At 39.1% G+C, this 25,697-nt stretch overlaps 1 protein-coding gene across 6 annotated transcripts in view; it reads left to right on the forward strand.

Annotated features, from left to right (window-relative positions):
- The first annotated feature begins 7,507 nt into the window (after positions 1-7,507).
- shakB (Innexin family member shaking B) overlaps positions 7,508-25,697 on the forward strand; it is an 80,841-nt gene continuing 62,651 nt past the window's right edge. For 3 of the 6 annotated variants that reach the window (XM_089733459.1, XM_089733458.1, XM_028173815.2), the window contains exon 1: positions 7,508-7,950. The gene's annotated coding sequence lies outside the window, so the exon portion shown is untranslated. The remainder of the gene's footprint in view (positions 7,951-25,697) is intronic. The other 3 variants (XM_028173816.2, XM_089733460.1, XM_089733461.1) reach the window with 2 other exon arrangements.

The following is a 25,697-nucleotide window of genomic DNA, read 5'->3' on the forward strand; positions in this document are numbered from 1 at the left end:
CCTCACTCGCCCCGCCGCCTCCTTCTGCGAGATGGTGCACTCGCAGAAGTCGAGCATAGCCTTCTATGACTCATCGCTGCCAAGCATCGACGCCACGACGCCAGGCAGCGACAAGTCAGGTCCTATCTTTGCGACCAGGACACGGCGCTGCACCTCCCACGCGGGGCAGACAGCGAGCGTATGCTCCGCCGTGTCCAGGTCGTGTCCACAATGGTGACACCTCGTCGTCGGCTCAGCCCCTATCCGGCGCAGGTACTTCCCGAAGCATCCGTGCCCGGTCAGCACCTGCACCAGACGAAAGGTGAGACGTCCTTCGCCACGATTCACCCAGTCATCAAAGACCGGGTAAACTGCCTCGACGGTCCGTAGCCCCTACGTGGGGTTGGCCAATTGCCTCGACCACGACTCGAGCACGGACCGCCGAGAATGGGCCTTCCGCGCCCGCAGCTCACTTTCGGGGACACGCGCCACGCCCCGAGCACGAAGCTCGCTGCGCCACCGATAGTCGGCAGCGAGCGACTCGGCCTCCAGCTCCCATGGCGGCATCCCCGCCAAAACACACGCCGCCTCGAAGGAGACGGTGCGATATCCGCGGATGACCCTGATGGCAACGGTGCGCTGCGGCCGGCGCAGGAACCGAGCCATAGTGGCCCGGTTGCGCGGCTCAGCCCACACAGGTGCACCGTACAGGGCCATCGATCGCACCACCCCCGCGTAGAGGCGGCGCACAACCTGATCTGGTCCCCCAATATTCGGGAGCAGCCGGCTCAAAGAACCGGCCGTCCTCATCAATCGGGGGAGTCAAAAGCCCTAGTCAGACATAGTGTGAATCACCAAATATAAATGTCATAGTTTCGCTCGTGTGATGTGTGAATTTCGTATGTATGTTAATGTCCGCGAGGAGTCCGCGTGTCACAATGTAGGTGGGCATCGTAAATTATTATCAGTGCGCACAGAGCGACCTGGGATGTGGCACATAGCAGTTTGAATGCAGGATTCGCGACAGAGATATTTTCTCTCCACTCAAAACTTTAAGAGCAATTTAAAATAACAACTGAATTAGGCAGTCAGGTAAATAATTCTAAAGTGCGATGATAAAATAAAAATATTGATAAAATTAATATAATGTTGAAATTTGAACTGCGTATTTTGATTCGACAGGATAAGGCGCGGAAATGCAGAGAATGTGTAGCCTACATAATATTTTTTGTACGGGATTAAGATGTGTGATACATTTGTAAATTATATATTGTACTAAATTTATCACAGAAATTTTAATTAGCAATCACTGCAAACATAAAATAGGCCAATTTCATTTCCCTATTTTCCTTTCTTAACCCCGTTCTTTCTAGGCCTCATATCTTAAGTTTTTTTTTTCTTAGATGTGTGGACGAGCTCGCAGCCCACCTGGTGTTAAGTGGTTACTGGAGCCCATAGACATCTACAACGTAAATGCGCCACACACCTTGAGATATAGTTCTAAGGTCTCAGTATAGTCACAACGGCTGTCCCACCCTTCAAACCGAAACGCGTTACTGCTGTGACATTCACAATGAAGATCTGAGATTTAAAACAAACGAATCATTTCAAAAAGTTCAAGAACCCACAATTTAGAACTATTAGATTTCGTATTCATAATCAGCTATCGGCACTTTAAGAGCAATTTATAAGAAGTCTGTCAAAAAGCTTTATTCAGAATAAAGTCTTATTAAATTTTAGTATGAATACCACTTTTTGTTTTCTTATAACGGCTATAAAGCACCGACAACTCAATCAGACCGTAAAGCGCAGAGAGCTGGCGAGGGTCCCATTCCGTGTTGCGACGACAAAAGCATTAACTAAACTAAAAATGCCATGGTTTTTAAGCCATTGCACAACTTTTATTGCGGGCTTTGAGCGCGGCGACCGAATCACGAAATTCCGTAACGAAAACAAAACCTAACCTCGCGTTCAACACATTCGCACGTTGCGCTTATGTAATGTGTGTGAATAAGCGCGCGCCGTGACGTCGCACTGCATGCGCATCATGTAAAGTCTGCCCATCTCACTCTCGCGCGGTCTAGCTTATGAGTGTGAAGGGGAAAATGTTTTGCTTTTGATAATATTTATAAATATAGCGTTGACTTATTTTATTATTGTTTTAATATTAAATTATTATTGTCTAATTATAATTGCATAAGTTGATAAAAATGCGGCAGTACCCGTGTGCCACACTTCCTTCATCCTTAAACGAACTTACCACGTTTGTGCCCAGCTGAAAGTTTGGGATGGGCTATGATTACCGAAAACATTACAAGACAAAGTTGACATCAACAACATCGATCCCTGACCAAAGGACTGTCTCGTGAACCAAGTGTGCAACCACTGGATCAAAAAGACAAAGCTATCTTCTTCGTTTTCTTCTTTTTCTTACCCTTATCCTTGTGTTAGCGTAGCATGTCCTCTTTTTCTATTCAGGCTCGTCATATGTTATCTATCTTCTCACCCTTCACTCGCATATCGTCTTTCACATGGTCCAGCCATTTTTTTGGGACGCTCATTCCTCATCTCCTAAAAGGCGAAGTTAACTTGTTAGTTTTGTTTTATTGCTTAGATGGGTGGACGAGCTCACAGCCCACCTGGTCATAAGTGGTTACTGGAGCCCATAGACAACCACAACGTAAATGCGCCACCCACTTTGGGATATAAGTTCTAAGGTCTCAGTATATTTACAACGGCTGTTCCACCCTTCAAACCGAAACGCATTACAAACACATTACCTTCGCGGACTCACAAGAGGTCCCACCACTAGTACATTTAAAAGGACATTAAAACGCTACATCACCCTCTCATAGCTCATCAATCGAGCCCCTACATACAGCGTGTTATTATTTTGTATTACAGTATGCGTGGCACTTTACTGCCACCACCTGTGTTTTTGGGTCGTCACGGTACCGAGGTACCATACTGTGGACATATTACGGATTCCTTTCGATACTTACGCATGTATATTATAGTTATGAACAAAAGTCAGGGCTTTTTATAGGCCAGGTTAGTTTGGTTGTGGGGTAATTGGATGCTTAAAGGCGCCGAGCATCTATCTGATGTTAACAGATTATTAGAAGGCATAAACGCCACTACGTAAATAATACCAGCCTTGAGGCATGAGGTCGTGGTCTCAATAGTGAGTCAGACGGTTTTTATTACTTTAACGGAACACAAATGCTTGACAAACTATCACAAGTACCTATTATCATGAACGCAATCCATTTTGTGAAGTAAACTCAAAGTTTCAGTTTCATTTTAGCTAAAAAAAGGCTGAACCGTTTTTGAAACAGGAATGTTTGGTGGAAAATAGGTACAGCACAGTACAAATCCAAGTGGTCTTAGAATACATCACAAGTAAAAAAAAACCTTTTTAGGCAGACGAGCATGCGGTCCATCAGTCGGTGAGTGGTTACGTCGTGGTCGTACCATGGACGTCAACAATGCAGAGGCATAGCCAAGCCTATTGTTAAGAACTCTCGACAAGCCACAATTAAAGAAGGGCATATCACAGCGCTCGGGAAATACCATAGAGAAGCTCATTCCAAAGTCGGATGGTACGTGGCAAAAATGTTCGTGAAGAAGTGGATGAACGTAGTAGTCTTAGGTAGTATGGATAAAGTCTACTTCGGCGGCGGACGGTGCGATGGCAATAGTAACCTATGACTGAGCGTCTGTCGTCAATAAATATTCGACTTTGTCACGTTTAAGCGGGAAAATTTGGCCGCCATTTTAGACATTCGATATTGTGATAATAAATAAAACAACGAATAAATCATGACGAGTTTAGAGTTTGTCAACGCGTTTCGGGATTGTAAAATAAATGTTTATATAAAAATTATGTTTAAAATGAATCATTTCATATTTCAGGAATAGAAACGAAACGACTTTATCTCAATGAAATTATTACGAGAAAAATCTTCTTTGTGTGAAAAACTGAAGTTATAAATTGTTCCTTAAATTTTCATATTTATTTAACCCTTTTTTTTTTCTTTTTTTCTACTGCAGTAATAAATTTAACAATTACTTTTAGGTCGTTGTGTTATATACTGGTTGAATTACTCGAAAGCTTTACTTTACTGGTGGTAGGACCTCTTGTGAGTCCGCACGGGTAGGTAGGTACTATACTATTTCTGCCGTGAAGCAGTAATGCATTTCGTTTTGAAGGGTGGGGCCGCCGTTGTAACTATACTGAGACCTTAGAACTTATATCTCAAGGCGTGTGGCACATTTACGTTGTAGATGTCTATGGGCTCCAGTAACCACTTAACACCAGGTGGGCTGTGAGCTCGTCCACCTATCTAAGCAATACAAAATAAATAATAAAAAAGCCTTCACATCGGTGACTTTCTGCATGAAGATCTTAAATAGAGTCCACTAAACTAGAACAGGTGAGGTAGAATTGTCAATTATATTGTAGAGTGGGTGTCTCATACATTAAAGCGAAAAAACATGGCCCCTGCGCCATAAGTACGTTGGATGGAGATGTTTACTTATTTAAGCTCACAATACGCCTTCCTCCTCCTTCTTGAGCCGATAACCCTCAATGTTAAGGGCCGTATCCTCTATGACTTTCTCGTGGATCTCCTTGCGCGAACTCAGTCTATTCTCGGCTCTGTGGATGGCATCGTGGTCTGGAGGTAGAGCATTTATGGTCCGACCACCGTATTAGACTTCTACCTCTAGGCTTGCTTATAGAGACCTCGCCTGTTGCTAGCAGCTTTTTTTAATTGTCACCTTCTGGCAATGTGTCCAAAGAACTCGAATCTCCTCTATGAGCATATGGTGCTAAGCCCTGTAGTTAGTAAAAATTTGCCGTAAGCTATGTTTGTCGATATTCAGGAACTCTGCTACTGTAGACATAAGATGCAAGTCCATGACTAATCACTAGAGAGGCATCTTCTTATAGAGTCGAAGGGCAAACATTGTTTTTTTTTTTATTTCCTTCTTGTTTCTTAGACTTATTTCTTAGACTGGTGAACGAACTCAATCTGTCGGATTAACACCAGTGGATACCGCGGACCGTGGACATCAACAGCATAATTGCCACCATCCACCTCGAGATATGAGTTCTGAGTCACAGATCTCCCAGTAAAACGTCTGGCCCCTTCGAATCTTCTTCTTCTGCTTCGTGGTACTCAATGGATTACTGACGAACTTGAACGCTCCTTATCACGAGAATGTCCTCTAGGTCAAGAAGTTGTTTTAAAAAATACTATAATTATTCCACTATTTTGTAGATAGTTTTTTTATATTCTCGCAATTTTTTTCGTTACAAAGCTGAAGTCGCGATCAAAACATGAAATATAATTATCGTATGACTAATGTCCGTGTGGAGATCTTTACAGAATTTTTAAAGAGAACGGAGTTTATTTTCTACTTCAGACATATTATATTATGTGATTTAGGAACGAAATAAAGTTCTGTGTCGAATTGTTTTATATCATAATGAGAAGACGAAGGTTGATTTTGTTTATTCTGTAACGATAATTTCAAAATATCGGTTTTTCTGATCGTCCTGAACCTCTGGGTCCATGGGGAGATAAATTCAGTTCACAGTATTTTGCTTTATGTGTTAAGTCTCTAAAAAATATTGTAATTAATCTCACCATCTCTATAACAACTCTTATCACTGTAACACAATTAGAAAAAAATATTATTTCGTAGACTTTCTAGAGATAAGTTAACTTTAAAGCCATGACAGGCATCATAAACATACATACATAATCATAAGCAAATGATAATACAAGTATGATTCAAAATCACGTTTAAATTTTCTCATTGAAAACAGTTTGAAAACAAACAAAAAAAATATTAAAACTTTGACAAGCGTTGACGTGCAAAATGGCCGCAGTCGGAGAAGTCCGCAATAATTTTACGATACAATTTAATTTTACGATAATACAAATGCCGAATGTTTTATTTATTGATGTTTTATAGTTTTCGTATGCAACTAAATATGTTGTTTCAGTAAATAATGTCGGGAGCCGGAGCTGGTGGTCGGGCAAGATTGTATTATCTGTATAAGGGCTTTCACGCAATAACGATTTCTTGAACGACTTTTATTGCAGTCACTATTTTTTAACTGGCTTTAATTGAGCTGCAAATTGATGGCTGGCAAGATTGTAGGCAAAAGATCTCGTGGCCGCAATCCAATGCTCTGGTTCGACGAAATCCTCACCAATCTTGATACCACAGTTTACGATACACCGAGAACAGAGGACGATTGCGAAACATCATCCAGCGGAGGATAATGGGAGGACATGGTCACGACCCTCAGAAATGAGGAATGCGACTCAGGGGGCAGGATTGAGCAGACATGATCACAGATCGTTTTTCCTGTGGTAGATTCTGCGGTGCACTGCTTTGCTAGGGCTAGTGTTAGCAAATTTTCTCAGGTTGACCTCGTGAGCTCATCTGGGTAGATGCATAGTCCGGGCATAGCTAGAATCCCCTTACGCTACCAGTAAATTGGTAGGAAAAATATCGTTACAAAGAGGACCTTATAGACGATATCATAACGCAAATGTCTATTGCATAGTATAAGTGGCCATTTCGATAAACCTAATGATTTGAATATACGGCTGTTGAAGGAACAGAGGAATGATATGTATTGTGGACGTATGTCACTCGACTGCCCCTAAGAAATATTGATTAATGTGACTTAAATTGTTCCAAGCCCATTGACCAAACCAGAAACCATTGAATCCAGAAGGAAGACCTCTCGATGTGTCCCGAATCTTCAATTGAGATTTGAAGTCATCAGTAGCCAAATTCGACTACGCCTCTAACACTATCAGAGACGGCAATCACTTACCACCCGACACTGCTCGACAGAAACAATCATACATCAACAATAACCTTTAACTAATAGAAAACTATTTGAATATTTTCATTCCTTCAAATAATTTCGTGATATTTTTATGGAAGATACATAAATAAGGGTTTTTCACAAACGCCAAAACATTAACATACAGCCAAGACGCGACTAAATCGTCACAAATAAAATAATATTATCCTAAATCGTATTCTGTGAAGGAGCCTTTATAATATACGTCTATATTATTGTTGGAGCCCTTCCAATATTGTTACTATTTTGCCCACTTATGAATAGATTCGTTACGGCTACGAAGGTGTGTTTGTCCGTCATTTATCTTCACGGTTTATTCGCTTGGGCTCTCCAGAAACTTGTTAAATTTGAAATGTTAATTGCTATCGTGTATTTTACGATCTTATCCTAATGTGTGATTCAAACTGATGTGTGTGTGTGTGACCAGATGTTAAGCCCTTTGCTGACATGTTTATCTGAGTTTATGCTGCAGTACAAGAGAAGAGATGCTTCGTTAGTTCATATGTACTGTTCGTGATATCACATAGGATCATGATTGTCTCATAATATTAAGCTATTTCTGAAATCCTTATGTTATTTAGTTTAAAAGTTCAAAGCGTGGTACACTGAGCTACCGGCTACTCTTTAAGCCGGCAGGACCGACCACATCGCGGCAGAAGTGAGCAAGACCGATCCGTACGGACCTACCAAAGACCTATCATCAAACTCTAAATTAAGCATTCGATTAGTGAGCACGTCTTTTTGCTGGAGCGACCTAGTAACTTCGGATCCGACGAGGAACGGACCAGGCAGTACAACTTAACATTATAAATAGAACCGATGCCCCACGTTCGCAAGGAGCTTTTACAGAATTCAGTTGGGTGTAGGCCGTCGGGGGTGCCGCACGTGCCAAGCGTTTCGCCGCTAGATCGGACCGCGCGTAATCTTGTTTCAAAAATAAATCGTTGCCGATTTAAAACCAGAGCACCATGAAGGTTAATGACAAAGAAAGACGCATGCATTAGATTCTGTGCCTGTAACGTTGAAGACAGAATGGATTTTGTGTTACGAATACGCGCTTCCGATAACGTTTGAAGGTATATTTGTATTTGTGGTGTATACACGTTAATATGTTTGTTTTGTTTGCGTTTAGGTACACTATTTAGGTATAATATAATTGTTAAATAAACTGTATGTGTCAAATTAAAATTATTTGTGTCACACGTGAGCTATTGGAAAACTTACGAGAGTTTCTTTCAACGCGGAAGTTAAGCCTTCTTGTTCAGTTTCAAAATGATGTGAGGGCATAAAAGTTTTGTGTTTTTAATGAAATTAGGCATTGTATTTCAAAAGAAAGTTTTCTTATGCTAATTTCGTGAATAAGTGTAAGAGTTTTTCGGCTAATATTATCTTAGTTAATTCTTTTGGGAAAAGTTTCATTGAGTTTTCCGTCGCTAGCCATCGTTCACAAGTCGGACATAAACTTTTTAGCTTCTCAATACTTTTTGTTTGAAGACAATAATAATGAATTCATGCTACATTAATAATTTGTCTTATTTTGTTTCACGCTTTAACTTTGAATTATTTATTTACTGAACTAATTTGAAATAATTTTAATTATGTATTTTTTTTTGTATCTCTGCAATTCTCTTGTGAGAATCTAAACATATAAATAAATTTTAAATTGTTCCATGATAATTGCGAAAAGCTATAAAGAAAAGTCAAAAAGAAAACAACATCTTATTATCGAAATTACAAACATTTGTTAAAAGTTTGTAAATAGGTAACCGAGTAATCATTTATAGTCGATTAATCATCGGCGGTAATTTGAATTTGGAACTCAATAAAACCGGCAGTAAAATTGACATCACCTACTTACAAAGAAAAAAGTCTTTTCAAGTGTCCCGATCCGTAAAGAGGTTAATTTGCTGGCTGGAAACACTGTTTTAAAAAGTATTCTAAAAGGCGCCATTTTTGTTGAACTTCCTGTGTGCAGGCTTCATGCAATAAAACAAGTACGATTTTGCCATAATAATATTCAAATATCATTTTGTTAACTGTAATTATAAATATAGGAAAAAATAATAGACTTTAAAAGCATAGAATATGCATAAATTAATTACGGTGAGGCAAAGAAATTTGTATTTACATTTATATTGTTCATTGTTATTAAACAAATTTAATACAGAGGGCTTATGGAAGCAGTGACATTCGAATAAATAATTATTGAAAATTCCTTTAAAAATGCAAATCGTGATTTGACAAGTCAAAACAGTAGGGTTGCCAGAGATAGGGCTTAACTGACAACACACCGGGATAAAGGCGCGTGTTGCGATCGTATTTTCCCTAAAATTGATTTACGAATTGTTTCAAAACGTCATAACGATCGGAACGGTAACGGCCATAGTTCATCGCACGAGGCGTTTGGACAGTGTTGACCCAGTATCGCCGACGAAGCCGGCCAGACAATGTACATTCTACATTACATTGAGCAGTCGGCAATCGAGCTGTACGTTTTCCCTTGTTATTAAATATACCGACTTGCTTGAGCAGATTTGCGCGGGATTTTCGATCGATTCTCGAAGTTTAAATTAAAAAATAAATAAATTTGCTAATGTCACATTTGAAGTTTGAAGTTTTTGACATTACGACTAATATCGCCTCGACGCTTTTTTTTTTGACTAAAGCAACTGGTCGATTAATGGCTTTACACCAGATCTCCGTAATATTTCTATTTAAAAGCAAATAAATAGGTCCTCTAGTTCAAGAAGTCAAATATTCTATATACTATGAATAGAACGCTATTTTGAAAAGAATAGCAAAGGTTTCTTTGAATTTTCTTGATCTTTGATTCTTTGAATCAGTTTTCGCTGGTAGATTAGCGTGTAGTTGAAAATCTAAGTGGCGTCCAATAAAACTTATAATTTTCTTATGAACAGCCGCAGCTCAAATGTATCGATAATCGACTCAGGCGTCTACAAACATTACATGTAGGGATGACATATGGTTTTTAATTCGAGTTTTCGATCCTTTCAGTTACCAATCAAAACAACATTATAATTTGTTATTTTCTAAAACGCTCTTCCCTCAAACGTATTGCTCGATTTCGGATTCAACTTTACTGGAAATAAGATTTAAAAAAAAACATTCGTTTAATTATTGCTTGCTCCTAGGCTAGAAAGTTTCCAATGACCAAACTTAATACCTATTTTCACTCAATTACCAAACATTAAAAAAACATTTATCACACACAAGACCGTTTATTTCTAAATTAAGAAAAAAAAGGTCGTTCAAACTCCGGTGAATCACCGAGTGTTGTCAGTAATAAAAACTCAAAATTGCCATATAAACGGTCGTCCCTTCCCGTTTGTAGTCATTAGGCGATTGATGATCATAGGTCGTCGATTGATAAGCACTGTAGCTTACTCTATTTACGTATTTAATAGAAGAAAATTAAACTTGTTTTGCTACAGTTTTATGTGAGTTAAGAAAACAGGAAGAGGCGCATTAATTTTAAAATTATTATCAATTAAGAACTCTAAATTCGAGGTCGTAACAGTTGGTTTTTAAAATCAATCAATCAATCTGGCGAGCCACGTTCGGTTGCCAAAATAGTATCGTCTCACGTCCCTGTAGTAAAGAGATATATGCGTTCATTAGGCCCGTATCATACATACGCTTATAGTCTAAAGAAAGAACGTTGATTCACAATGTCGGACGCGATAGGAATTGTATCAGTATCTGTTTCAGCGAGAAAGTAGATGTATTTCATGATGTTTTAAATCTTTGAATTGTCGAGTGAACGCACAGCCCAACTGGTATTACGTGCCTGGTATAAGTACCTGGTGTCTATGGACATGACAATATGAAATATAAGATAAAAGACTCAAGTGTAAATGGGCTCTTCTGTCCTTCACGCCGGAGAGCATTACTATTTCCTGGCTGCAATAGGCATTTGTATGGTAGTATCTATATGTAGAGGTCATCGTCACTATTCAATACCTTTGAATATTATGAAGAATTTGTATGTAGTGGGATCGACAGCATATTTCGAACTCTTTGATTTGTCTGCGTAAGTTTTAATATACCTAAGATAATCTCCGCCAAAAAATGTCATGTGCAATCTTGATTCTGTTTTTTCTTTTAAAGAAATGAGTTATTTTGTAAAGCAATAGCAATATTCGCCTCTTTTATTTCGTGAAAATACCTGAGGCATACTGTGGAAGATTCAATAGTTAAAATTACGACTATTCTACTGTTATTAAGGCCAGAAATCACTTTACTTAATATTAGAAATTTGCTTTGAAAGTGATGTATAAAATAGACACCCTTCATAGTTTCAGAAGGTCCTTTTGAGGTCTTGAAAACGGTTTTCGCCCTTGAATGATGTAATGCCGAGTTATTACAAACAATAAATAAGCTTAACATTAAAACAAAATGGAATTACAACAACAGTAACGACCACTGATGAGTCTATAAAATACAATCACAATAATCCTCTGGGATCATTCGAGCGCTTCTGTCAAACACAATGCTACCAACGTTCAGAAAATTACCGGGAATTTGTGATTTTATAAGTTTCAAATTAAAAATAGTCTTACTTGTCTTTTCATGAGTTTTTATTTGGGAATAAACGAAACTAAGTTATATATTTATAATAGGTTCAGTTAGAAAAATAAATCTAAGCCGCTTGAAGTTCAAATCAGAATACAATGACAATCCAAATATTGGTTCTGGATAGTTTCGATGGAAAATATTGTTGACCGTATCTAGAGAGCATAAATTGCACACAACACATATTAAGTAAATTTAAGAAAACTTCGCTTAAAACCTATGATGAAGTGTACCAAAAAATGTTTTCTCATGCTATTAGCATACCGCTATCAATTACTAAGTAACATAATTAGCGTTGATGTACAAAATTCGTTCACGGGAATACGTGTAATACATTCTCGAATATGGCGAAATTTTGGTAGTGCAATCTAATTCGCGGTCAGGCGTGAGATGAAAGAACAACGTAACTATGTAATATGAAGCGTCACTAGTTTGTACTGATATCCACGACATAGCTTTTTCGTCTAATAGTTTGAAGTCGTCGTGGCCTAACAGATAAGACGTCCGGTGCATTCGTGTTGAGCGATGCACCGGTGTTCGAATCTCAGGCGGGTACCAATTTTTCTAATGAATTACGTACTCAACGAATGTTCACGATTGACTTCCACGGTGAAGGAATAACATCTTGTAATAAAAGTGAAACCCACAGAAATTGTAATTTGCGTATTATTGGTGGTAGGACCTCTTGTGAGTCCGCGCGAGTAGGTACCACCGCCCTGCCTATTTCTGTCGTGCAGCAGTAATGCGCTTCCGTTTGAAGGGTGGGGCAGCCGTTGTAACTATACTGAGATCTTAGAACTTATATCTCAAGGTGGGTGGCGCATTTACGTTGTAGATGTCCATGGGCTCTAGTAACCACTTAACAACAGGTGGGCTGTGAGCTCGTCCACCCATCTAAGCAATAAAATAATAATAATAATATGACAGGCATATCGTTCATTCTGTCTTTGGTGCTGGCAATGTAATTTTAATAAAAAAGAAAGAAAAAAAACTAGAATTATAGTCCACTAACACGCACCATTTTTTTAATCTGGAACAACCTAATATTAATTCTCACCATGATATTTATTAAGCGTCACATCATTAGCAATTTTTATCGGAGACGTTCATTTAAAATTACAAAAAGAAAAACTTTTTATTTCCAGGCAACCCTTAAAAGACAACGAACACAGAGGTCGAATAAATGCGGTTCTGTCTCATTACTCATCTCTATAATAACATCTTCTTTCCTATAAGTGCGTTGCGCTGGTTTTATTAATTTTAAAAATAAAACGAACTGAGAGAGCGAGAGAGAGAGAGAGAGAGAGATTTGCATATAAAATTCATCGTTATTCAGTCGTTAATCAGAAGGCACTTCGGCCGTTTTCTCACCTACCCTCTCTGTTATTTCTCTCCCGAGTAGCCATTCCGAAGCTTAGCTTTTTAAATGAGGATGTGTTGATGTGAAACTATTGAGGGTAGAACTCTATTTTAATGTTTACTGTTTTAAATGAGTGATAAGTTGGCAAAGCTTCCAAATGTGAGCAGCAAATTGCAACTCGAAACCCCACTACCACCCACACAAACAGCACTAAAGTAGCAAGCGGTATGATATGCAGTTGTTGTAAACGTTAAGTGTCCTGGATTGATAACTATAATACAAACACTGTTTTCTTTGAAACTTTTTTTTTTATTGCTTAGTTTTATCTTTGAAACTACACCTCTTGCTACGGTGGCGCCACCCTAATCGGTCGCTTTTTAACGAACACTTTTTCATTACAAAGAGTATGTGCTCTACCTTATTATAGCAAACAAGCACATTCTTATGATAGAGCTGCTTGAATCAAATTAGACCATGGAAATTGTATTGTTTAGGACTATTTTTTCTCTTATATCTGTCTATATTTCCACTTTGAAGGAAGAGTTCTGATATAATTATGACTTAGATCTCAAGTCTGAAGGTGCTGACGAAAATCTCGTTCTGATAAGTAGACTTCACCTTGTGTTCCTTTGCTCCTCCAGATAGTAAAAAAAAAACACATTTTTGGATATAAAGTAGTCTTGTATCGCGATCTTATGTAGCGGGGATTTCCCTTATATCTTAATAAAATGAGCATATATCATTTTAGTTAAATTAGAATTCGATTTGAAGCCGTCTTTAATGAGAATACTACATAACGCGTAATATGGGGTCATATCGACGCGTTATACGAGCATAATGAATGAATGAATGAATGATTTATTTTATTTTATTTCAGACAACAAACAAGTCCATATGTGTACATAGTATCATTGAAATATACTTAAAGTTAACAAAACCAATCAAATAAAAAAGATACATTTATTAATAGTCCTTAACGCGTTTTCCTATAACCAATTCACCATGTTACAAAGAGGAATATTGATTGTATCGTATTTGTCGCTAACAGCAAAATCTTTAATAAATGAGCAGACGAGGGTACAACGCGACGGGAAACACGTAGTGATAACTAATTTGATAAAGCATATTTGTGAACTCGACTTAACATCTCGGTCTAACAATGTCTACGTTAGGTTAAGTTAATAACCTTTTTTTGTTTGTAAACAAGCAAATTGCATCGTTTTATAGATCGTAAACTTGGATTTCAGTCGTTTAAATTTTGTCTCCCTGTCTGATCGAAGTTCGTATATTGCGTCGTGCCGTCGCGTTGATGCGTCGGCATTCAATGCATATTGCATTATCATATTCACTAAACATAATCTGTGAACTTTAATTTCAAAAAGCATCGATTTTAGGGTATGCCTTGACCGGTTACCACTATGTTCAAATTTGTTGAGTTGCCGACGCTTAAAGAATACCATAGGTAGACCGAGGACTTTTTGTAGCACATTAGGAGGAGACTAGCCTGTATGCCTTCTTTATAGTCCGTTTTGAATGTAACTACAGAAACATGTAGACTCGCCCCAACAATCTTCTCTTCTTCTTTTTCTCCACCTTGTCCCACTAGGTAGTGTCGGCACAGTTAATTTTTCTCTTCCATTCTCTTCTATCAGCCGTCATCTCAACACTCACTCCTCTCTCTCTTATATCGTCACTCACACACTCCATCCATGTCTTCTTCATTCGACCTCTTCCCCCTCTACCTTGCACTACCATTTCCATACATCTAGTCACATGCATCTTCTCTCTACGTATCACAATGACATGTCCATACCACGCTAACGGTCCGCTCTTTAACTCACCCCAACAATATAATATAGGATCTCCTTCTTTTTTATGGATCACCGAAAACGCAATATTTAAGCTAAATCTAATACTAGAGCTCCTCTTGAAGGATCTGAAACTAGCTCATTGTGATGTTTGCCGACTGCTAGTCACCTTCAGGACTTTAGAGATTTAGCTTCACCAAATTTCATTGTGAACGCGGTTTGATGTCAACTAATTGGATATAAACAATATATGTTCTTTGGACGAATATAACGGAAGCAAACTTTTTAATGTTTGTAATCTATGTATTTCTGTCGCAGTCAAATAACAAGGTAGGTCATTAGCTCATTTAGCTGCCTTTAGAATTTGCCTTATGGGGATAACCTCCATGTAACATTGTTCTAAACGATACACCAGTCGATGTAGTGTATTGATATTTAATGTAGCTATCATTAGATAATATAGGGCTTCTGTAAAACATCACTGGTCAGTTATTAATTGCGTCGGTGACTAGACCCGATATCGGTGGGTTTGTGTCGGCGAAAGCTAAATAAATATCATACATCCAAATCTAAATTGTGTATACAAATAAAAGTGCTCGGTAAAGGTCATGACTCTCAGCACTCAGGAACACGATGTAAGGAGGTATCGGTGAGGATATAATCGTTATCGTGTCGTTAAGTAAAAATACACTTAGCTCTGTTAGTTTTTGAAATGTTTCGACTTCAAGTGCCACAAAGGTTTTTTTTTAGGAAACAAGGATTACTGGTGGCCCGGATGTCTTTCCAGTTTCACCAGGACAGGTGGGCCTCCACAAACGTATAATTGCTCTTGTGCTTTTTGCTTTTATTTATACCGGGAGCAATTACATTCGAAGCAAGATCTAGTATAATCAGATTTATAATACTATGAAAAATACTTTTCACAAAGATGTGAAATTCCAGTGAGTGTTTAGTGTGTGTAATGTGAGTTTTCCCCCATTGACACAGCCTACTGAGTTTCACGCCGGATCTAGTCAGAGGGTCGCGTTTCCGATCCGGCGGTAGATTCTGCGAAGCACTGCTCTTGCTGGGGTCAGTGTTAGCATCACTCCCGTTTGAGCCCCGTGAGCTCACCTGCTAGTTAAGGTTACGCTGAAATAGCCTCTTAGGTACGAAAAAAGAAAAAAAAAGTGAGTTTCTAGTATGTAATCGAAAACGGAATTCTTACAATAATCATTATCAATTAACGGTTGCGAAGCGCTAATTAATTCTGTTTTTTAAGGTGAGATATTCGTTGTATGACATTATTGAGACCTCAATCTCATGTGTCAAGTTATGTGGTGGGATCCGACTCTGCGTCTATGGACTTTGGTAGCCATTTTAAATTAGGTAAATAAATTCGTCATCACATCTAGAGCAAACAAAGTAGCCATAAAAACGATAAACAAGTAATCACTTTCATAACTATGTTTTTAAATTTGAAACCAAACACATCGATGTAAGCATAGAAGCTTTTTGATTTCTGAATTATTATAGGCAAAGCCGGCCACGCAAGCAATATATTGTAAATTTGTAGTCAAAATAAAAAATCGAAGTTATATATCCCCCTTAAAAATATGGACACCCGATTTCGCAGGGATATTTCTAAATGCGATAGTGAGTCTGTGTTGAAATCATATTATCATTGCTTATAATTCGAACGATTATTCGAATGAACGAACTAATGGAAAACGATTCGAATTGTATCTGTATTTTGACTATGATACACTGAACAAATTGGGCGGGAACAGAACTAGCAGTGCGTATTGCATGCGATAACTAAACAAATTAAACAAATGAGATAATTTAGTTCGATAAAGAAAAAGTATATTTAAAACAATAAGAATGCAATTTAGATTGTTATGTAATTGTAAATGCCTTGCTAGCTTATCGGGCCGGTTCAAATGAGAGAGAGAGAATACACTGTATTCCACACCAAAACACAATTGACATTCAAAAACAGTCAAAAAGCAGATAAGTTTTCTAGATTTGTATATGTTCTTCCAGATAACCGTTTAATTCCGGAAAATATAAAAATATTGCAGGTATGTTGCGGTGTACTATTCACAATACATTAATATAGAAAACTAGCTGTACCCGTCCGCTTCGCTGAGCATTTAAAACTAACATTATTATTTCTCACCCCCACAAAGATTCTCATCATTAACGCCCCCGCAACTGGTGTAGGGAGTCCAACACTCATATAAATATTAGCCTATACATTAAGCACATGTATTTTCTACATGGACACCAAGTTTCAATTCAATCGGATGCATGGTTCAGTAGTTATAACGGAACATCCGTAAAAACCACTGTAGATTTATATATTAGTATAGATATATATGTACATACAATAAATAGATATATACCGTTTACATATAACATGGAATAGGTTTAGTCTGCTTCCACGGGTATGAAACGACGCACGCCGTCAAAAAGACCCAAAAATCTATCAATAGACTTTCTTCCGTATAATTAGCACGAAAGGAGCACCTCAAGGTCACGAGGCTCGAGGACTCCAGCCGCACTTCATCACGGTATCGGCTCGGCGTAATCTCGCTACTGGAGAGCCGCCCCGGATTGTCAAGCATCGCCGAAATTAGGTTACGTTCAAGCATATCGTGAATGGAATTTAAAACCTAACCTAATAGCTTTGGCACAAGACAATATTGTTTATTGCCGTGCCGAGTTTTAAGTACTGCTTCATGTCAAAGACGAGTTAATATTTAAAGGATGTTTTTTTTTGTATTATTATTATTGAGAACAAAGCATTTTTGCTTGGTCTGTGAGTGAAACTATGTTTTTGGCATCAGCTTAATATGTATGGATCTGTGACCAAAAAAGTCTGCGTGTTAAAAAAGTTTTCCATTAAAATCTTCCAAATCGTGTTGTATCCTACTGATGAGAGTACATTTTAGAAGCATAGCTACATTGTTTAATGTTAATAAAATGATTATTTTCATTATGGTGCCCTTCAGAAGCAGAAGTAAAATAGTAATGAACATGTTTAGTGTAACACGCAGGTACACGCCCGGCTCGTGTGCGCGATTTTAAACGCTATTACAATGATATATGGGCTTCAAATCGCACAGCCGTTCGGATATACGGCACCGAAATAATGTAACGAAAACTATTCGTACGTAGAGCTGCGGACGGCCAATGTTTCCCCTTGTAAATGACTTGTGAATCTAAGAATTTATTAACTGGTGCCGATGTGGGTATCGCGTCTATATTTACCCCCACAATCTACATAGTGTTGTACTGGACTCGTCGAAGCTACGCCGCGAGGAGCCACACTCGTTTGCCCAGTATTCGCACTGCTAGATTTGTTTGCACGATTTTTTATTCCGCAGTTGTCAATTTTAATGCTTTCCTGGTAACGATTGGCGTATCTACCTGCCCGAGAAAAACACACGTAACCTGTAAAAACAAACTCTTCAAAATAAACGATCGCCGAAGCACATAAGAAATAAAGAACACAGACGCGGCGGACCTTGAGTCCCGTAAAACTCTCGAACGAGTTACCTAGATTACAATTATTTACAATCGTAAATTGCTTCAACAAATGAACTGGTTTATTTTGTTAAATTCCGGTAACATCGATCGAGTCCGCGGCGCGTAGTGAACCCGCCGACTCCCGGCAACACGTTTATCGGCATACCAACTATTTTAACGTCTAGGAAGTTTATAAGTATTTATAAATCGAAGTCGGAATTATATGCCGTTATATGTTCGATCGATCGACGGATGAAATTATTTTTGATTATGCAAACAGAACCGTGCGGTAGCGCGTCCGACGCGAGGATTTTAACTGATTCTCGGATCGTTCGCTTCAAACTAATGGCGCTCGTTGATTTGTGACATGAAAATACGTAAGCGAACGCGTGTAGCCTATGTTTCTAGGAACATCAGACGTTTTCGGATACTTTGCGTCATGTAAATTTTAATAAAATTAGCCGAAAGTATTCTCCGGTGGGTAATTTTTCGTTAAATACCGTTCCTCAGAGAGTCGGGTGACGTTGAGCATCCGCGGGTCTTCTCCGTCGACCACGTCTTGTGAATTGCCCCCCGCACTCGTAAAGTGTCCCCATTTCAAAATAGTCCTCTCATTTTCAAAGTTGCCGTTGCTGCCAAGAAACAGATCTAGTATAATATGGCCGCTACGAGAATTATTAACTGGTTGAGTAATTCGTTGTAACCGCACGGAAATGTTGTGTGCGATATAAAAGTTTTAATTTAACGATCGCCCTAGATATGGCGATACTGGTGTGGCTTGCGCTTAATTTGATATTTATATAATGGTATAATTTAGATAGCTGTTATCGGATGCTGTAACGCAACGCCATCGGGCCTTCAGAGAGAGACCATTCAGCAACAGAGTTGCATACATACCTTTGCACTTAAACGCTAAACAAATGCTCTAATTTTGTATTCCTGTAATTGGTGTTCGCTCTGTTCTATTCGAAATATGCACCCGATTTAGTAATTAGCATTCGTAGTATGTGATTTCAGAATCTATGATAATAATTAATCGTATATGGTGTGTCGTTTATTGAAATTGGGAGGGAGTGCGGAAATTGTTAATGACAGGCTAGTTGTGAAAAATGCAGCTATTCCATCACTGGGCAATATTTGGAGGAAGGGCTTTTTTTATTTATTTTTATTGCCCTTGTAGGCAGACGAGCATACGGCCCACCTGATGGTGAGTGGTTACCGTTGCCCATGGACTTCAGCAATGCCAGGGGCAGAGCCAAGCCGCTGCCTACCGCGAAAGCGGTACAGGGGTGCTTGTAAACACCTAACGCGGTGGTACCACCATTCTCCAGCTATCATTGTTGTATGCAATGAATCAACATAGCGTATACAAGTATACGTATAATATAATACCGAAATTGACAAGTTAAATTCCAAATATATTTATTTAACAAATTATTTATTTAACAATTATTATATGACGGAGTAGGGACGTCCGTAATGTTTGTAAAAAGTGTGACGTCAGCCTTGCGACGTCACGGTCATTAATTTGTTGACGAATGACTCATGTTTGGGTTTCCGAAACAAAACTTCACGAGAACTTCACGAGAACTTCGTATATTGCACGAGAAGCATAGCAACGTTACAGAGATATCCGTACAGTACAACGGCTCGGACACGAATCAATCAGTGCTAGACAGCACGGCCGTATTTATGGGGCTTCGTACCCGTGAGCGTGTTGACACGTTTTAAACACGTGAGCGTGTTTACACGTTTTTCAAACACGTGAGCGGGTTTACACGTTTTTCAAACACGTGAGCGGGTTTACACGTTTTTCAAACACGTTTTAAAGTATTGAAATTACAATAAAAGGAACTGTTTAACATCAATTTCTTATCACAGAGTAATTAGTTGATGATCAGTAGGTAAATAGTCATATTTGCGCCGACACGGCCATACTGACAGGCGGTGCGCGCTCTGCACCAGCCGCCCATGTATGGTGTATCACCAGAGAGTTCTTGGATTCCATCTGAAACAATGGAATGTCTGTTTCTGAGATTGGTATCTGTGTACCTTTTTATGTTACTTTGAAAGTAACTTATTTTGTGTAGTTTTATATTGTGACGTACACTGTGGTACTTATGTAGTGAACGTACACTGTGGTACTTATGTAGTGGACGTACACTGTGGTAGTTATGTAGTGGACGTACACTGTGGTACTTATGTAGTGGACGTACACTGTGGTACTTATGTAGTGGACGTACACTGTGGTACTTATGTAGTGGGCGTACACCGTGGTACTTATGTAGTGGGCGTACACCGTGGTACTTATGTAGTGGGCGTACACTGTGGTACTTATGTAGTGGGCGTACACTGTGGTACTTATGTAGTGGGCGTACACTGTGGTACTTATGTAGTGGGCGTACACTGTGGTACTTATGTGGTGGCGTAATTTTATTAATCAAAAATAAAAACTTATCCTTATGCCGATTGTTGATTTTGTTGTTCGACCATCCTGGTTTGTGAAGTAGATGGTAGAGGTTCATCGGCTGATGCTGGTGGGTAGTCTTCTTCCGCCGATACGGTTATCTGGTCTCCAGGTTGTTGCTCAGCGGAGGCGGCATGTGATCCCACTTGGGCGGTGCGCGCTCTGCACCAGCCTCGTTGATTCTCGTAGGTTTTCTTTGATTCCCATTGATCTGCAGGAATAAAAAGTTTCTCTGAGTAGCGCATCTGTTATACTTGCGTTACTTGCAACTACGTAAGTTTGAGACTATTAATACGATTTTATTGTAGGGTTCTCGGAGGTTTTCGTAGATTTCTCGGAGGTTCTCGTAGATTTCTCGGAGGTTCTCGTAGATTTATTGAAGGTGGGATAAGAATGTGTAAGGTGTTGTTCGTTGTGTAAGGATATCATGGTCTTCAGATGAATTTTGTGGTGAAATTTTAGTAATCAAAAATAAAAACTTATCTTTTGTATTCATTGATCAGTTGATTGTTGATTCCGTCGCTCGACCATGCTGGTTTGTGAAGCAGACTGTACAGGCTTATCGGCTGATGCTGGAGGTAGTCATTATCCGCCGATACGGTTATCTGGTCACCAGGTTGTTGCTGAGCGGAGGCGGCGTGTGATCCCGCTTCTGATGACGGAGTAGGGACGTCCGTAATGTTTGTAAAAAGTGTGACGTCAGCCTTGCGACGTCACGGTCATTAATTTGTTGACGAATGACTCATGTTTGGGTTTCCGAAACAAAACTTCACGAGAACTTCACGAGAACTTCGTATATTGCACGAGAAGCATAGCAACGTTACAGAGATATCCGTACAGTACAACGGCTCGGACACGAATCAATCAGTGCTAGACAGCACGGCCGTATTTATGGGGCTTCGTACCCGTGAGCGTGTTGACACGTTTTAAACACGTGAGCGTGTTTACACGTTTTTCAAACACGTGAGCGGGTTTACACGTTTTTCAAACACGTGAGCGGGTTTACACGTTTTTCAAACACGTTTTAAAGTATTGAAATTACAATAAAAGGAACTGTTTAACATCAATTTCTTATCACAGAGTAATTAGTTGATGATCAGTAGGTAAATAGTCATATTTGCGCCGACATATACAATTAAATTTAATATTAAGCCACTTTTGATATGCAAACGAATAAGATTCATTTTTATTTTGTTTCTTTAGGAATAATTTTATGAATAATTCTATTGTTTTATTGTCAAACGTAGAATTAGTTTACGTTATTATAATTTGTTATAGATGCGTCATAAAAGTACGAACCCTAAGCTTAAAACATTAAAATACGTTTGGTTAGTACGTGCGCTCGCTCAAGTATTTGTTTTAATCTGAGAGCTGATTCACCAAGTTTCGGATAAAAGCTTAGATATTGCATCAAATATAAAAAGAACAAGTCAAGATCTTAGCTGCTTTAAACATGCAGGGACGATTAGCTCGAAATTGAGACTACTATAAAAATCTTTCATCTCATATTAGGAGCTATTTAAATATACCTTTTCAATTATATAGTAGACTGATGGCGTAGTAATCAGTGCCCCTGATTGCTGGGTTGAAGGTGGTGACTTCGATTCCCGTAATTGGCAAATCTTCATGCGACGAATAGGTTTGTATGCTCTGTTTCTGGGAGTTTCATATTATTGTATTGTATATACAATCAGTTCTTGGTTCCCATGGTACAGGGATTCATAGATTCTTTCTTTATATAATTAGTCAAATTTATTCGTAGCGTATCTCAGAGAATTGCTAAAATTATACCTAGACTAGTCATGTAAAAATACAATAAGAACATTAAGAGAGATAATATATTACTAGCCCGCTTCACAAAAACATGAATGAAATGATGATGAAACATATTTTGTTAAACGTGCAGATTTTCGAGTTTGTACTATTAGAATAGTTTGAGGCTTGCACTTAATGTCTCAAAGTGGTCATCGCGTCTATGATTTCTACTAGCTACTTCCTGTTATCATTACTGAGTTTCTCGCCGGATCTTCTCAGTGGCTCGCGATTCATCCGTAGTGGATTCATCTCAAGGTGGGTGGCGCATTTACATTGTAGATGTCTATGGACTCCAGTAACCACTTAAAACCAGGGGGGCTGTGAGCTCATCCACCCAACTAAGCTATAAAAAATAAATAAAAAAAGCAATTGCTCTTGAGTTGTTAGGTCTACTTTGGAGGCGCTCGGGCAGTTGTTAGGAAATCCCACTCCTCCTGGCTGAGCCTTTGCTCGCCCACCTGCCCTGGTGAAACTGGAAAGGCCTCCGGGCCACCAGTAATCTTTCAATCATAAAAAAACACGTGGCCCGCCAAGCATTTCTAAAATTGAATTTCTACACCACTATTTAAAACTTTCTACGTTTGATTAAAAAAAAAAACAATCAGTTTGCACAACGAGACATGCGTAAATCGATTACAATCGTTTACAATTGTACAATCATCAGTGTGAGTCACCGTCTCGTTAGCAGTTGTCATTGTGAGCTGTCAACAGTGTGGAGTTGTTGAAGTGTCGATGTATTTATAAATCCGCACGGGGATATCTCTCGGATAAAATCGAACATTTTTACACGAAAATATTGATTCTCTGTCACTCTTCGACGCGAATTCGTAATGTTTTATGAGATACATGCATTTTAGAAGCGAGTCGCGCGCTATTTTTGTTAGTAAAACAACAACGACCTGCCTTGATGTGTTTGTAGTTTCTCCATAACTCTCACTAATGGATCGTTTGAAGAGAATGAGAGATTTTTTGGTTTTCGCTAGGTCTAGTTCCAGAATGAAATGAACGCCGAGTACTGTACTTATGAACGCAACGGAAATGATCCAAGACTGCTCTATATATACCTAAATATATATATATATATATATATATATACAAATGAATAGCTGTTCGTTAGTCTCGCTAAAACTCGAGAACGGCTGGACCGATTTGGCTAAATTTTGGTCTTGAATTATTTGTGGAAGTCCAGAGAAGGTTTAAAAGGTAGATAAATATGAAAATGCTCGGAATTAAATAAAAATAACAATTTTATTTTTCCTTTGATGTGTCCCCCATAGGACGGATTCTTTTGTTTGTTATATGTTTATTTTATACAAAAGTTTAGGCCTTTTATTTATCGATGGAGGCACTACGAAGTCTGCCGGGTCAGCTAGTACTCATATAAATTTTAGGGCTACATACTACGTATCTTAATGATATTATGAAATTATAAAATATTATCCAGTGTTTTAATTGTCCAGTATTAATTGTCCAGTGGTTATCGAGTGGTCTAGGGGAAAAGAGACACAGAGGTAGACCTCACACAAGATGGCAGGATGACAGACATCACAAGGCTAGCGGGCTCAAACTGGATACAGGTGGCTCAGAATAGGGAGCATTTATTTTTGTTAACGCAAGCCTTCACTCGAGGAGACATTCTTGCAAATAAGTAAAAGATAAAAAGTACATACGTGTAAATACACACATGCATTATAAAGATCCTCATTTCGTTGTCTCTAATCACTAGTGACCCTGACGTATCTTTCAACGTATAGATATAATATTGTCTATATTTTCAAGTTCACATTTGTTGTCATTATGTTTGTTTGTGTCAACCTCTACGTGGACGTTATTAATAACTCATTTCAAACAGACACTCGGCTAGTAGATGAACAACGTAAATAAAAATGGAGAGTTTGAGAGTAAAATGGCCAAGTGAGACTTGGAGACCTCATATTTCAAAGTGGTTTGCGATACGATATTGTTTCCCTTCCTATACGCTGGTACCCTAAGGGAATATTCCAGCTCAACCTCAGAGAATTTTCCAACAATAGGCTCAGCAAGAGCAATGGTTCTATCAATGGATTGCTTTGTCTTGCGGAACGTTGTGATGTCTATAGGCATTTATATCCATATACAAATATATATATATTGTGACAGGGAAGAGGTGCGCGGTTGGAATGGTATGGACATGTGATGAGACGAAATGAAAACGAGGTCGGTAAGAGAGTGTTAATGTGAAACGATATAGAGGAAGAATTAGACCTAAGAAGAAATGGATGGATTGCGTGACTTGAAAGATGATATGTGTAATAAAATAGTGAGCGAAGAAATGATATATGATAGAGGGGTATAGAAGAAGAAAACATGTTGCGCCGACCCCAGGTGACTGGGAGAAGGGCAGGATAATGATGATCACAAATATATATCTATAGATTTATCTTCTTCTTGCCCTTATCCTACCTTATACGGGTCGGTGCAGCATATCCTCTTTTTTTTTTTTTTTTTGCCCTTGTATGCAGACGAGCATACGGCCCACCTGATGGTGAGTGGTTACCGTCGCCCATGGACCTCAGCAATGCCAGGGACAGAGCCAAGCCGCTGCCTACCGCTTAATACTCTCCACAAGCCTCGTTTGAAGAAGGACATGTCATAGCGCTCGGGAAACACCGTGGAGGGGAGCTCATTCCATAGCCGGATGGTACGTGGCAAAAAAGACCTCTGGAAACGCACTGTGGATGACCGCAGTGGCTTTAGGTAGTATGGATGAACTCTACTCCGGTGGCGGGCGGCGCGATGGTAAAAACGAGATGCCGGTATCATCTCGAACAATTCCTCAGAGCACTCCCCGTGGAACATACGGTACAAAATACAGAGGGAACCGAAGTCCCTCCCTCTTATCATGCTGCAAAGGGATTTGGAATAAGTTTTACAACGAACCACTTACCTGATGTCAACCCTAGTTGGGAATTCCATCGTTGCCTTAACATGGTAGCAAGAAAAAGTCCCTTAGTAGTCACCGACACTGGAAGGTATGGATAATAGCCCCAAACCGGGAACCGTACGAATGTGCGAACGTACGTACGTACGAATGAATAAATAAAGCTGTATAGTGGTATATGATGCAGATGTTGGTGCTTACGGCATTTGCGTTTTTTTTTATTATTGGCCGTAGACGCAGACGAGCATACGGCCCACCTCATAGTGAATGGTTACCACCGGTCATGGACTTCAGCAATGCCAGGCCAGAGCCAAACCGCTGCCTACCGTTAAAAGTTAAGTCGATTA

This window comes from Bombyx mandarina, chromosome 15, assembly GCF_030267445.1.
Source record: "Bombyx mandarina strain Sakado chromosome 15, ASM3026744v2".
Taxonomy (NCBI): Eukaryota; Metazoa; Arthropoda; class Insecta; order Lepidoptera; family Bombycidae; genus Bombyx; species Bombyx mandarina.